This window comes from Littorina saxatilis, linkage group LG3, assembly GCF_037325665.1.
Source record: "Littorina saxatilis isolate snail1 linkage group LG3, US_GU_Lsax_2.0, whole genome shotgun sequence".
In the NCBI taxonomy this organism is placed as follows: domain Eukaryota; kingdom Metazoa; phylum Mollusca; class Gastropoda; order Littorinimorpha; family Littorinidae; genus Littorina; species Littorina saxatilis.
The window spans coordinates 76,315,080-76,330,736 of record NC_090247.1 but is presented as its reverse complement, the minus strand read 5'-3'; positions in this window follow the sequence as shown (position 1 = coordinate 76,330,736).

Below are 15,657 nucleotides of genomic sequence, written 5' to 3'. Positions count from 1 at the left end.
AGACAGTTGAATATAGTTCACAGTAGTTATAGACAGTTGAGTATAGTTCACAGTAGTTATAGACAGTTAAATATAGTTTACAGTAGTTATAGACAGTTGAATATAGTTTACAGTAGTTATAGACAGTAGAACATAGTTTACAGTAGTTATAGACTGTAGAACATAGTTTACAGTAGTTACGGACAGTAGAATGTAGTTTACAGTAGCCACACACAGTAATATAATGTGTACAATAGTTCTACACAATAAAAACAAAATGTACCGCAAATACCGAGATACATTTCTCATCCCGGCCACTGTGATCTATCCGTCTTGTCAAGTTGCTCCAAGCAGACCAACCTTGGCACGTGCAGCTCTAGGGCTAGTCCCCAGGGTGGGCGGGACAGTGCGTGGGTCTTCAATTCATGCCACGAGCAGCTCTAGGGCTAGTCCCCAGGGTGGGCGGGACAGTGCGTGGGTCTTCAATTCATGCCACGAGCAGCTCTAGGGCTAGTCCCCAGGGTGGGCGGGACAGTGCATGGGTCTTCAATTCAAGCCACGAGCAGCTCTAGGGCTAGTCTCCAGGGTGGGCGGGACAGTGCATGGGTCTTCAATTCATGCCACGAGCAGCTCTAGGGCTAGTCTCCAGGGTGGGCAGGACAGTGCATGGGTCTTCAATTCATGCCACGTGCAGCTCTAGGGCTAGTCTCCAGGGTGGGCGGGACAGTGCATGGGTCTTCAATTCATGCCACGAGCAGCTCTAGGGCTAGTCCCCAGGGTGGGCGGGACAGTGCATGGGTCTTCAATTCATGCCACGAGCAGCTCTAGGGCTAGTCCCCAGGGTGGGCGGGACAGTGCGTGGGTCTTCAATTCATGCCACTCATCTTGAAGGACAGTTTGGTGGACTGACACTTCCTCGGTTTTGCATTGTCAACCTTATTCCGTTCATCTCCGGCCTCTGTGCTCTTGTTATGCTGCAGTGGAACCCCCCTTTTAAGACCCCCAACCGAAGACTCCCCCATCCCCGTTTAAGACGTTGGTTTATCAGATTGACTCTTCATGCCCTCTGCAAATCTACTTCCATGTGAAGACCATCTCCTGTTAGAGACCTGAGTTACTCCGACTGTTTGAGGAGTTAAAAGGGGAGTTTGACTGTTCCTTCCCCCAGGTCATAGACACTTTAAAGATTGTTCATAGTAACCCTTCTCCCCCTTCCCTTCCATCCCACATTTGTATGCCCAATTCATTTGAACTTCTCCCAAGTCATAGAAGTTTCTGTCTGGCCTCGCGAACAAATCGTCAGTACTCACAGAGTCTTCAAACACTAGACCTTTTGTGTGTGCCCCAAATTGGCCGTATTACTGTGTTCATTGACAGTTCGTGTGACCAATCTTTCCAAAGGATGTTTCAAGCCTATTCCCTCTAGGACATCTGCGCGAGAACTTTTTGCACTGTTTTTTCTAAAATATCTCTGAGCACAGAGAGAGTAACAGAGACAGACTGACATACAGAAAGAGAGAAAGGGGGAAGCGAGAGAAAGAGAGAGAGAGAGAGAGAGAGAGAGAGAGAGAGAGAGAGAGAGAGAGAGAGAGAGAGAGAGAGAGAGAGAGAGAGAGAGAGAGAGAGAGAGAGAGAGAATTGAATTGAACTTTATTATACAAGGATTTAGATTTAAGGCTACGCCTTTTCTTACAATCTGTCCTTGGGACGCAAAAATTAAAAATTAAAAAGTTAAAAAGTTAACCAACAAAAGGAGGTCGGAAAACGTGATAATAAAGATGACGATGATGATGATGATGACGATAATGATGATGATAATGATGATGATGATGATGATAAAGATGAGGCATGAAGAGCATACATATGTGGATAAAATCAAATGCATACTATGTAGGTAATTATAAATACAAGCTGGTGGCAATCGACCATGTAGCAATAGAGTAACAAAAATATGTTCAGAATATACAATGCACAGCATATTTTTGACGTAATACTAAGTTTGGTAAGTCAAAAGGCGTTAAACTACTCAGACATTAAGTGGTTTTTTACACATTTTTTAAAACCTTTTAATGACTTTAGGTGCTTAAAGGATGATGGAAGTGAATTCCAAACTGAAGTACTGAGAGAGAGAGAGAGAGAGAGAGAGAGAGAGAGAGAGAGAGAGAGAGAGAGAGAGAGAGAGAGAGAGAGAGAAATAGAGAGAAAGAGAAAGAGAGAGAAAGAGAAAGAGAGAGAGAGAGATAGAGAGAGAGAGAGAGAGAGAGAGAGAGAGAGAGAGAGAGAGAGAGAGAGAGCGGAGGTATTACACACCGGTGCGACCGAAACTAAGGTATCAATAAACTACGCTTGTGCATCGGGTTGAAAGTATACCCTGATCCCTCGGAGATATACCTCCACTCCGGTCTGAACGACCTCACGTGACATGTTATATGGTAGAAGAGCATGCTGTCGCTTATTCTCCTTCTGAAGATGAGGTATACCTTCACTTCGGTTAGACTGAAACGATGCTCAAGCAGCGGAATTTGTGTGTGTTTTGTTTCAGAGCAAACTGATGTTATTTTATCCTAACAAACAAGAAGATATTCTCACGCACCGCCTTGTTCAGGATATTCACTAGTTGACAATGATGTGTGCTAATAAATAAGCAATGAAACGAACAAAGGAAAGAACGACCGAACGAAAGAACAAATGAACCAAAGAACGGACGGACGGACGGACGGACGGACGAATTGACGGACGGACGGACGGACGGACGGACTGACGGACAGACTGACGGACGGACCAACGGGCAGACTGATTGAGGGGCGGACCGATGGACAGGGGGTGGGGGGAGGGTGGGGGGGGGGGTGTTACGGGTAACCCCTCCTGATCCGGTCCTGCAGGGTATTCCTTCAACCCTCTGCACAAGAGCAATCTTTTGATACAGACTGAAGGACGGACGGACTGACGGACGGACTGATGGACTGACCGACAGACTGTCGGACGGACGTACGGACGGACATACGGACGGACTAAAAGGACGAAGGAACGAATGAACGAAGGAAATAACGAAGGAACGAAAGAGCGAACGAACCAACCCACGAATGAACGAAAGAACGAACGAACGAACGAACGAACGAACGAGCAAACAAACAAACAAGCAAACAAACAAAAAAAAACACAAATAAACAAGCAAACAATAAACAATATGTGCAAACTGGCGCATTTTCAGAGCATTTGTCAAACGTTTGGAGGAGGTTTACGGTTAGGCCAGGGTGGGGGGGGGGGGTTGTCCCACCAACAATGAGGAACATCCCCCCCCCCCCCCTCTCTCTCTCTCTCTCTCTCCTGTAGTTCGGCCCTGCACAAGAGGAATTTATTGATACGGACTCAGTGAAGGAAGAACGGATTGACTGACGGACGGACGGACTGACGGACGTACTGAAGGACTGTCGGACGGACTGTTGAACGAACGAACGAACGAACGAACGAACGAACGAACGAACGAACGAACGAACGAACGAACGAACGAACAAACGAACGAACGAACAAACAAACGAACAAATTAGCAAATGAATACATACATTCGCAGAGAGAAAAAGGCAAAAGGTACATTTGTGGAGTCAGTAAGGGGGGTGGGTGGACTTCCGGAACCCAGGAACCTTGGGAGTCCACCCTGGCCTAGATCACACACACTGATCCGACACACACTGACACACTGACACACACACGTGACACACACACACACACAACGTGACCACACACACATGGGCACACACACAGACACACCCCCACACCGGCACACACACACACACACACACACGCACGCACACACACACACACACACACACACACACTGTGACACACACACGTACACACACGTACACTAGTGACACACACACACACACACACACACATACACAAACACACACACACACACATACACAAACACATACTGACACACTCGCAACTGACATATCAGAGGGGGGTGGTAAGTCATTTGAACGTTTAAATTCTTTTGTCACAAATTTTAAAAAACCCATCAACAATAGGGCGTATGCATAAACTCCCGTCTTTTTAGTGGAAACTGACCTATGAGAGTAGTTTCCCTTGTTTGGGCCAAACAATGGCGTCAGCGAAGGGAAATCCTACCATCTGTATCTGTATAGATCTGTGAGCGAGTCACAGTCGTTCTTGCGTGAAAGAGGCGTCACGTTTAGCGATTACCGCAAGCATGAACTGTCCGATTTAGTGCAGAAAGCATTTGAAATCAAGTTGCCCATCGATCCCGAGGCGCTGATCGAGGATCGAGCCGAAGTGATCGGCTTGAAACTGCGCGATTTAGCCGGTCCAGAAAACCCACGACGACGCAATGTTCAGAGCTCTGCAGAATCCTGGTTTCTTGTCAGGAAGTACCAACATAAACATTCTACCTGACTTTTCTGAGTTTGATGTGTGCACGTACCAGCTCAGTGCATCAAATGCGTCTGTTGCCAGTGTGCGGGATTATCGTAAATCAGAAGGATTCCAGATGATGAGAGATGGATAATTATGTGGTAGAATTTATACAAGCGTGTGGCATCCCATCACTGCCATCAGAGCCCCCAACAGATGGCTATTTTGCTGTCAAAAGCAAAGTGAAGCCAAGAACCCAGTGACTGGTGCAAAATTTTATTCACAGTGGATTGTAATGACAAGTGTGGACATGGACCTAAGGAGCTGCATTTTGTCAGCCTTCTGCACCTGCAAGGGAGGGTATGTTCATATTTTGCTCGTTATTGTTAACACATTTAGCAGGCTGTCTATTCTTCCTTACATCTACACCAAGATAAAGGGAAGTAAAGCTAGCTAACTAACTAACCAGGATGTCAGGCAGTATTTTTTTTAATTTTAATTTTTATTTTATTTTTTTGGGCGGGGGGGACTATTTTAATGGTTGATTGACTTTTAGGCCATAACAAACTTTGGTACAGGCCATCAGTAGACTTGCACTGTTTGTAACTTATCTATTTCATTTAAATTAAACTGATCTACATACATGTGTATGCAAACAACAGTTGTGGGCAGAATGATGAAGTCATTGTGTGTGCTTTATACTGAAGTGTTAAAAAATTAATTAACCTTTTCAGCATTAGTGTTGCGACTTCATAACTTTAAGATGTCCAACTCATATATTACTCCCTATTTTAGTATTTGTCATTGTACCAATGACATTTAAAACCTAAAAGTTAAAATCTGGTGTAATGTCTGAACAGCTTGTGCTGGGGAAGCACACAGTAGTGTCATTCATGTTGAGAGGGTTAACTATTTTAGCACTGTATAAATGCATCATTACAATTTACATTGAATGCGTAAACTGTTGCAGATTGGATGGTTATTGCCGCCATGTTCTGGCCACACTGTATGAGGTCATCGACTACAGAACTGACAGCAAAACGAGCGTCACTTCCGAGTCCTGCAGATGGGTGCGACGTGCAACTGAGAGCAGCAACGGAGTACTACTGACTGACATCCAAACAGATCTAGTCCAAAGGCCTGCAAATGACACGTAAGTAAAATTCTATAGATCTTGGAGTAGGTAACTGAGATTAAAATTGATTGCACGTACAGGGGGGGGGGGGGGGGGGGGAGAGTTCATTTTAGCTCGCTCATAGATCACAGAGTAAATATTTGATTGATTGATATGCAACTTACATAGCACACATAATATCCACACACTAGGTGTATGCTCAAGGCGCTTGGATGATGTTCTAGTCCTCCCTCGTGGTGGCTGTCTCACCCTGTGGTGAGACCAGTGACTCGGCTGCCGCCGGCGCTTAGTAGTATTAGTAGTACTGATGTAACACCACAGGGATAGGTGTATGCTGGGTGTGTTCGTGTTTCTATAGGCCACTTTAATGCTGACAGATCTTTATTTTGCGTGCTCAGTCTTTTTGCATACGTCACTAGGTGTGTACACTACACACACTGAACCTCGGTTTAAGGTCTCATCCGACAGTATGTGCATGTATTTTATAATTTTAAGAAGTCAAAAAGATAATTCATTGTACAAAATTATCATAATTTACAAGATTGTACAACATCAGTTCAAGTTGCATGACACTGACAGGAAGATTAGACAAAAAAAAAAAAAGTCTGTTCCTGATCACCCGACGAACCCTAGCTTGGACTCAGAGGTTTGGGGTCGGGGGTGGGATGGCAAGCATAACATTGATAGATGACTATAGTTTTGCAGTGGTTTGCTGTCTTGTACTATGAGTGTTAACAGCAATTGTTTATAATTTGTTACTCAACTTACAGTAAGGACAATTAGCTTTTCTCAGCAACTGCTAACAATTGTGACTTGCAACAGCGCTTCCTTAAACATTGGGACACTTCTTTTGTTGTTGTTGAACATTTAATGGCTATAGTGTAGAAACTAGAAATGCTGAGATACATTGATGTAGTCATGAACAACAGCAACAACAAAAACAAGAACATGTTTTGAATTCTGATAGCTAGTGAAACTGACAGCTTGATTAGAATTATGTAGTTTTTGCAATTGCTGACTGAGTTGCATCCTTTGGTTTTACCTTGCATTGATTATCACCTTTGCTGACAATTGACTCATTGAGTGCCGTATTGAGTAACGTATAGTTATTTTATTTCAAGTTAACTTCTGCATGATGTTAATCCTACTCAAACTTAGTCAAAGTAAGGTATCATTATTTATGAAAAATGTGAAGTTGAAGATACAAATTAATGAGAAAATTTGTGTATTTTTCTGTACACTCTTGCTATTTACTGTTTCAGTGCTGAACCATTTGCTTGAATTCTTGATCAGATGATGACAGAGTGACACCTGGTGGTACCCAATAAAACTGCCTTTGCTGCTATAACTACAAGCAATTTCTACAATTCAGAACAGTAAGTGCATGAGGTTCCATTTTAAGCTGTCAAGAGTAAATCTCAGGAATAGATTAGAAGATTTAGTTATGTCACACGTCTTGCTTTCTTGACTTTTCTCACACTCTCTTGTCAGACTCAGAGAGTGCATGATTGTACATTTTTTTTACAGTAATTTTTAATGTTCCTAATTGGAAAACAAATGTGTCATAATGTTAGTGTTTAGGATAACTATATGGCAGAGAGAATCATGGAAATGATTGGGTGATGGGGGTGTGTCGCTGGTGTGCAAGAGGGTGGGTGGGTGTGGAGAGAGTAGTGATGGTAGTCAACTACTAACTAAAAGATTACTGATTGCATACATTTAGTGTTTATTGATTTGGAGGGTGGGGGAGGAAGGCAAGCAGTATTATTACATGTGTATGGGTATACTAGTTGTGCGTGTTCCAAATGGGGGTGGAGGTTGGCATGGCAAGCAATAGCTCAGTCGGTATAGTGGCCTTGAAACCAGTTGTGGGGATTTATTTCTCAGAATTAACGTTGTGCAGACTCTGCTTGGTTTCTGAATAGCTTATTAAGCCTGTGACTGTGTGCATACATAAAGATCTCAAGTTCACAGTTTCAGGGCTTGGAATTAATGGAAACATCAACACACATGCAGGAAAAACTCAAAAAAAGGAGGGGGGGGGGAGTTTGGTCCCACGGTAGTGTTTGAATGAAAGCAATCTTACTTTTTAAGAGGGTAATCTTGCAGGACTATGATTCTTACATTGGTAGTTGACTAGTGTAGTTGTGGTTTTGTACTAGTGAGGAATGTCATCTATGTCATGTGATTTCTTGCTTCTTCTTTTTGTGTGTGCAGCTAAAGATGTTGGACCTTGCCTACAGCCTAGTTTTGCATCTCCAACACCGTGGCTTTTCTCTGAGACACCACAGAAAACACAGCCTTTTCTGCTGCTGAAAGGTAAACATTAGGTTAAATTTGTGTTTGTTTTGATTTGTATGTTTTCCTTTTGTAGTCTATGGCAGGAGATTTGTGCAGGTGTACAAATGGTAGAGGTGTCAGAGGAAATGTCCACTTGTTACTTGTCTCTATATCAGTATATATGTATCACAAATACGCATCAAATGTACTGATAGAGACCACATGGACAATTTCAAGCACTTTTCTGCCAGGGGTAGGGTCAGCTATGTAAGAATCATGTCTTACTCTGTTCATGCAAAAATAAGGTTCTGCATTTGAATGAGTTTGAATCAGGCACCTGTGTTTTTGCTCTTGTTTGTGCCCTCTTGTGAACTGTTAACTTATGAACAACCACCCCAGCAAGCAACTCTTTACTGTTCTGAGCACAACAGAAGGGCGCATGGTCTGGGCATATGGATGGTAAACACATCTCATGCACAAGTACAGGCCTGAAAGTGGCGAGTATTTTCAATTACTCGCCATGGCGAGTAAAAATCATGTAAATGGTGAGTAGAAATGTTAATCTACTCGCCACATGCGAGTAAAGTTGATAAAACAAATGGTTGTTTTGACGAGTAAAGTTTCAGTAAATTATGAGAAGTACATGTACTAGCAGTGCTTCATTTTGTGGACTTTCAGTGCTGAAGTATGATTGTGTGGATTGATCATTTTGTATTCTGTTATTCAGATTGCCACTTGCTTTCTTTTACATATATTTACAAGTTGGTGGCTGATTTGTGTGTGTTGCAGAACACAGGTCCATGAATAAAAGAACCCAGCTGGTATTCTTCATTCATGGAAAATGAAAGGAAATTTATCAGCCAGGATTCACCACTCACTCTGCTAAGGGGGAACCCCGGTCAGCCCTACAGTGGATGAACAGCTTGGTCCTTGGAGGGAAAGGTAACTACTGCAGCACTTTAGAAGGGGTCTATGTCGACCAACAGTGGCTGTATTCCCTGTATGTTAATTTCCTGTACATATACACTAGGGAATATACTTCCGTTAGACGCCATGGAGTTACTTCAAGCTTACGAGAGTGAAAGTGATTCAATGGACGAGAGTACCAGCGAGGAAAACATAATACCAGGCTGTTGGGGGTGGGGGTGCAGATGTTTCTTTAACTAAATCCGTTTTGATAAACGGTCGAAGCATGTTTTGCTTGACTGGATGCCGCACGCGATTTCAGGATTTTAAATAGATTCTCCTATCTAACCGCAGTCACGCGCTTGGCGCAAGATTGTACGATATTATACTTCTCTACAGAAAATCCAACTGTATTCCCGGTACACAGGGAAAACACCTATGGCTATGGGGAATACACCTTCTTTTGGTCGACATAGACCCCTTCAACCTTACAATATGTGAATGTGTAGAATATTATGCTTTTGCTTAAAGCTTGTTACATTATGACTAAGACAGAAATGTTAATCATTCCCTTGGTGCAAATCATAAAAAGAACAATAGTGATCTGATATACTGTAGATCAATCGAGGAAAAGGTGTGTATGACCTAGAAGAAACTGGTTTTGAAAGTGCTGAGGATGGATGGAACATTGATGCAATATCATTTACTACATTGAACCTGGGTTTCAAACTGAAGTGCTTTTTTATGCTTCTTGTTGTTATATATACGGTCTCGATTGACTCCTGTGTTCAAGAGACTGTAAACAACCATAAACAATCTTGTGTTGTTGTTATGTGGTGGTGGTTTTGCTGTTGTCTAGCATCTACCCGTAATTGGCTTTATCAAATGCACCAGAAACGAGCATGAGTTTGTCGGATTAGTGAACTGTTTGAAAAACTTTAATGTATTTGTGGTTGACAGGTTGTTATTATTTCTATATTGTGTTCTTCTTTTTCTCAGGTGGGCTGTCTTCTGAAACATATGAATCGGGAGCGTCACATCTTTCTTCCTGAGACATCCCCTCTTGAAAATGGTGTGGCGTTTAGCTGAATGGAAACGTGGCAGTGTCCTGTTTTTCATAGCTTCGATGCGCGAAGTTGGGGATTTCAGCAGAGAATTTATTGATTGATTAATTAATTAGTTATTTAAGCTCACCTCACTCCTTAGTGTTATTTAGGGGGATGGGGGGGGGGGGGGGGTGGTGTTGGCCTGGATCTTGTTAGTGAACTTTCTTTCTGGCAACTCGCATCAGAAATTCCAGGTTTGCTTACAAGGCAATAGACGGTTTTTGAAAATAATTCTGTTAGGATTATCAATCAATCAATCAATGAGGCTTATATCGCGCATATTCCGTGGGTACAGTTCTAGGCGCTCAGCAGTGATGCCGTGTGAGATGAAATTTTATACGGCCAGTAATTGCAGCCATTTCAGCGCATATTTACCTTTCACGGCCTATTATTCCAAGTCACACGGGTATAGATAGACAATTATTAACTGTGCCAAAGCAATTTTGCCAGGAAAGACCCTTTTGTCAATCGTGGGATCTTTAACGTGCACACCCAATGTAGTGTACACGGGGGGGAGTTCGGACACCGAAGAGAGTCTGCACACAAAGTTGACTCTGAAATAAATTTCCGCCGAACCTGGGATCGAACTCACGCTGACAGCGGCCAACTGAATACAAATCCAGCGCGCTACCAACTGAGCTATATCCCCGCCCCAATTATCAGCAGTCCGGAGGTGTAAAAATCCCTGTACTGCAGTCAGGTTTTTCAAAACATCTCGAGCACGCTCTACGCCTCTGACAGGCTGTATCCCACAATCGGGACAAACGACCAACTTGGATGTGTATGCCATGCGCACAATATGATACCCCTTGCCTTTAAAAATCAGCGGTCACGAGTTCATCAGAGTTCAGAATTTGTTGTGTAAAAGATAGCCGCTGTCAGCTAGCCATTCGTGGCTCAGGTGATTGTATTTAATACAAATTTAAAAAAAGGTTTCTTATGTAGCGCACGCCGCACAGCATACACATCACAGTCAGTCGCTTGTCCTGATCGCAGGATAGCGTGAAACATGCTCCGGGAGACTGACAATAATCCTTACATAGTTATTTAAAGAAATTGTGTATTGGTACAGCATGTTATGCATGTACTAAGATAGCTATTTGTAAATATTTGGTAGATATATATGGTGGTGTCCCGAATTGCTCCCTCCCAATTTGCCCCATCCCATATGGTCCCCAATTATTCTTGCATTTTGCTGTGAGTAACATAACGTGTGCAAAGGCATTTGTCTGAAGCGCATTTCCAAAAAGACCCCCCGCGGGTTAGGGGGAAGAATTTACCCGATGCTCCCCAGCATGTCGTAAGAGGCGACTAACGGATTCTGTTTCTCCTTTTACCCTTGTTAAGTGTTTCTTATATAGTCAATGTTTGTAAAGATTTTAGTCAAGCAGTATGTAAGAAATGTTAAGTCCTTTGTACTGGAAACTTGCATTCTCCCAGTAAGGTAGTATATTGTACTACGTTGCAAGCCCCTGGAGCAATTTTTTTATTAGTGCTTTTGTGAACAAGAAACAATTAACAAGTGGCTCTATCCCATCTCCCCCCCCTTTCCCTGTCGCGATATAACCTTCGTTAAACACCAATTAAAGAAAGAATTTCCAAAAAGCATAGTTACCATTTGTTTTTTTAAATCTGAATTCGTGACTGTTGTTCTTGAATACTCTTTCGTTTAGGTTTCCAAAAATGCTGATTTAAAGGGGAAGGATAGTTGAAACTGTAACCGTTCACATTTTGCTCCCAGATTTGCAGTTGTTGTTTTTACTAGGAGTTTGGACGGGCTCGGTGTTCTTGTGGATAAGACATCGGCCTCCTATTCAGAAGGTCATGAGTCAAAATCGCGGCCGCCTGGTAGGTTAAAGGTGGAGAATTTTCTGATCTCCAAGGTCATTGCTTATGTGCAGACCTGCTAGTGCCTTATCCTCCTTCGTGTGTACACGCAAGCACAAGACAAAGTGCGCACGGAAAAGATCCTGTAACCCATGTCAGAGTTTGGTGGGTTATAGAAACACAAAAATACCCTGCATGCTTCCCCCGAAAGCGGCGTATGGCTGCCTGAATGGTGGGGTAAAAACGGTCATACACGTAAAAATCCACTCGTGCAAATTTGTGAGTGAACGTGGGAGTTTCAGCCCATGAGCGAAGAAGAAGAAGAACTATGAGTTTTACTCTTTTAAAAAAATGATTTTCAAATTCGAAGATTGCCACAACAGTAGTCTATCTCATCCGACTTGAACCCTTCAGACTCCCTGTACATGTACTTGCAGTTTAAACTCATATTTTGTCTGAGTAGTAGGTTTTGCCTTTCACGCCTCGTGGCGTGTAGGGCAGCGATTTTGTCTGAGAATAGTTTTCAAATGCAAAGTCCTTCAGAAAAACTGCGAGATAAAAATCTGGAGTGCTAATATCGTGTTGGTGTACCTTCCACTCAGTGGCCGAGTGGTAACGCACTTGCGCTCGATCGGAAGCGAGAGGTTGCGAGTTCGACCCTGGGTCAGGGCGTTAGCAATTTTCTGCCCCCTTTCCTAACCTAGGTGGTGGGTTCAAGTCTTTCGGATGAGACGAAAAACCGAGGTCCCTTCGTGTACACTACATTGGGGTGTGCACGTTAAAGATCCCACGATTGACAAAAGGGTCTTTCCTGGCAAAATTGTATAGGCATAGATAAATTTTCATCAAAATGTCCACCAAAATACCCGTGTGACTTGGAATAATAGGCCGTGAAAAGCAGGATATGCGCCGAAATGGCTGCGATCTGCTGGCCGATGTGAATGCGTGATGTATTGTGTAAAACAATATTCCATCTCACACGGCATAAATAAATCCCTGTGCCTTGAATATGTGCGCGATATAAATTGCATAAAATAAAATTAAAATAAAATCCCTGAGCTTAGAACTGTACCCACAGAATACGCGCAATATAAGCCTCATATTGATTAGTATGTAAGAAATGTTAAAGTCCTTTGTACTGGAAACTTGCATTCTCCCAGTAAGGTAGTATATTGTACTACGTTGCAAGCCCCTGGAGCAATTTTTTTATTAGTGCTTTTGTGAACAAGAAACAATTAACAAGTGGCTCTATCCCATAAATATAGCCTTATAAATGTACTCCGTGACTGTATTTGTATATGGTGAAAAGGAGAAGATATAAAATTTGTGAAATAGGACTTCGTATTTGGTTTTGTCATAATGAATTTGTTGTTTCTCTGTGTGTGTGTGTGTGTGTGTGTGTGTGTGTGTGTGTGTGTGTGTGTGTGTGTGTGTGTGTGTGTGTGTGTGTGTGTGTGTGAGCATGCATGCGTGCTTATGTGTGAGTGCACAATTGTGTGTGTGTATTAATCCAGCAGAAACAGCTTCTCTTCCATACATTTGAATCATTTATATTGATACCACATGGAGACTATTCTGAACACACAAGCGTGGTTTTCTCTCTACAGTGCTTTTCCTAAAGTTAAATATTGAATTTTTAAATTTAAAAGTTTTTGGCACACCACTTTAAGATAATGCTCAAGGAAAATAAATAGTCTTCTTTTTTCATTAACGCTTTTTCTCACAGTGATGTGTCAATATCTCAGACGCAAATCCAGAGTCATGCACCGTTTTATGCTTGGGAAGCGCACTATACTCACTTTGAAACGTGCATAGTGTCAAAAGAAATCACACACACACACACACACACACACACACTGAAAGTATGAAGAAGCCCCTCCAACTTTTGGTTGAGTTTGACTGCATTACCTTGAGGAGACTGACGACACTTCACAATGGAAAGAAAAATAACTTTTACATTTCAGTGATTTGTTTTAAGTACAAAAGTACAAGTGAAAGTAGAAATAAATTAACGTGACACTATCCCGTAATCACATATCAGGGTCAACTATAATCAGTCCATTGGTTTACAAAACTTTATTCAATTTGTTATCATGACAGAAACAATGCATTGTTTTTTTAAGATAACTCAAGCATAAATGCTTATTTTAAGTCATCCTGGTATGTACATAACAAAGTTTAGCATGATGGCGGACTAGATACATTTACTCATTTCAGACAACGAAAACAAACAGACAAACCTGATGCGCAAGCAATCAAAAAAGGGAGGGGGTGGTAGTACAGAACTTGGTGGGGGTAAAAACAAGAAACAAAAAGAAATGGGGTACGAGAGAACAGAATTCAGCATAAGGGGAAAAAAAAGGACGACGAAGACTTGGAGCGCCAGAAATGTTGGAAGAGTGGGTCACGTCACAATAATATTAAATGCACAGAAGACACACACGCAAAGTTAATACATTTTGTGATCGGCGAAAATGGCACTAAATTACATAACGATTGGGCCATAATCGATAAGTCGAAACAAGGACACAAAACACGAGAGAAATTACGAAGAACAATTGGTCAGGCAGCATTTGTCTCATGACAGTGTCAAATGAACATTATGAATAAAATGTAGAGGCTCATGTACGGAACATGCCTGTTTGTCTTAATAAATTCTTGTACAGTTATGAATATGGTCTGATTGACATTCCGGGAATATTGCGGGATGCCTTTCAATAATATTTCAATAAACTTATAATCAGTTATCAATTGACAATAATCGTACATCTCTACACAAGGGTCAATGCAACAAATAGTGCTCAGCAGTCTCCCTTGGGTAACCGCACTCACATTTGGGGCAATCCTTGAGGTGCCGCTGACACTGATAAATCAAAATTCAAATCACTCATACCAATACCATACCTGTCAAGTCCTACGCATTCTGCGTAATTCTTACGGATTTTCGGTGTTTTTTGGGTCCTACGTCGTATACCTCAAACCATACGCATTTTCAGCATTAAAAAAAAAAAAATTGGTCAGGCAGCATTTTTTTGCTGGCATGGACTGCCGTTCATTCATTTCTGAGGAGGAGCTTGCACCAGCCACACAACAGAAGTTCTGGCATGATGTGCGCCAGTTCTACATGGCCTGTGTGAGGAAAATGTTGAATAAATTTCCATTTGGCAGTGAAACCCTGCAACACCTTCAAGTGCTGGATCACAGTCTGGGAGCTGACACACTGACTGCCTTCTTACAGGTCAAAATTAACTCTGATGCATGCTGCCATGATTTTAAGGTGACTGGCAGCATGATTGACAAAGCAAAGATTTGCACAGATGAATACAACAAAGAACACAAGTGACAAGTGACAAAAGAAATGAACGAACAAGAGTGCAGTGTAAATGTATTACATGTAGTGGTAAATAAAGAGCAGTTTGTGTAGAAAGGAATTTATGTGTTTTACTTTTAGTTTGTGAAAACCAATCTGATTGGTTTAGTGTGTATGCGTGAGAAGTTGAATTTGTGCGTTTAACCACATCCTGATCCACGCATTAACTATGGTTTTTGATCCCCAACTATGGTTTCTTATGCCATTTACTATGGTCAGAGGCCAAAAGTACTTGACAGGTATGCAATACGCAGTCTGCAATTATGGACTTTTTCAAATCTATCTCCAAAATAATAATGACATGGTACTTTAAAATCAACGTTGATTGCAGTAAAGTAATTGACTGACAATTAAGGTTGTATGTGGGGTGCCTAAAATTTGAACTTTTCTTATTCTCGAATATTTTTTGTGGGCGCAGAAGCACGGGGCAAATGGTATTGTTTTTTTCTGGAGGGGGATCAGACAATATAAAACCAATTAGAGGCCGAGTTGCCTGACAGAAAGGCCAATTCTAGCCCCAGTCCATGCCGGTTACATGTAATTAGCTATGCACACATTTGAGATCGATACCCAACCTTACTGAGCATCAGTTCTTTGCGTTATTTTAATTTTCTTGTTTTTCTTTAAAATAAAAAAGGGAATGGTTTTATTGATGTCATTTTATTATGTCATTATCTAGT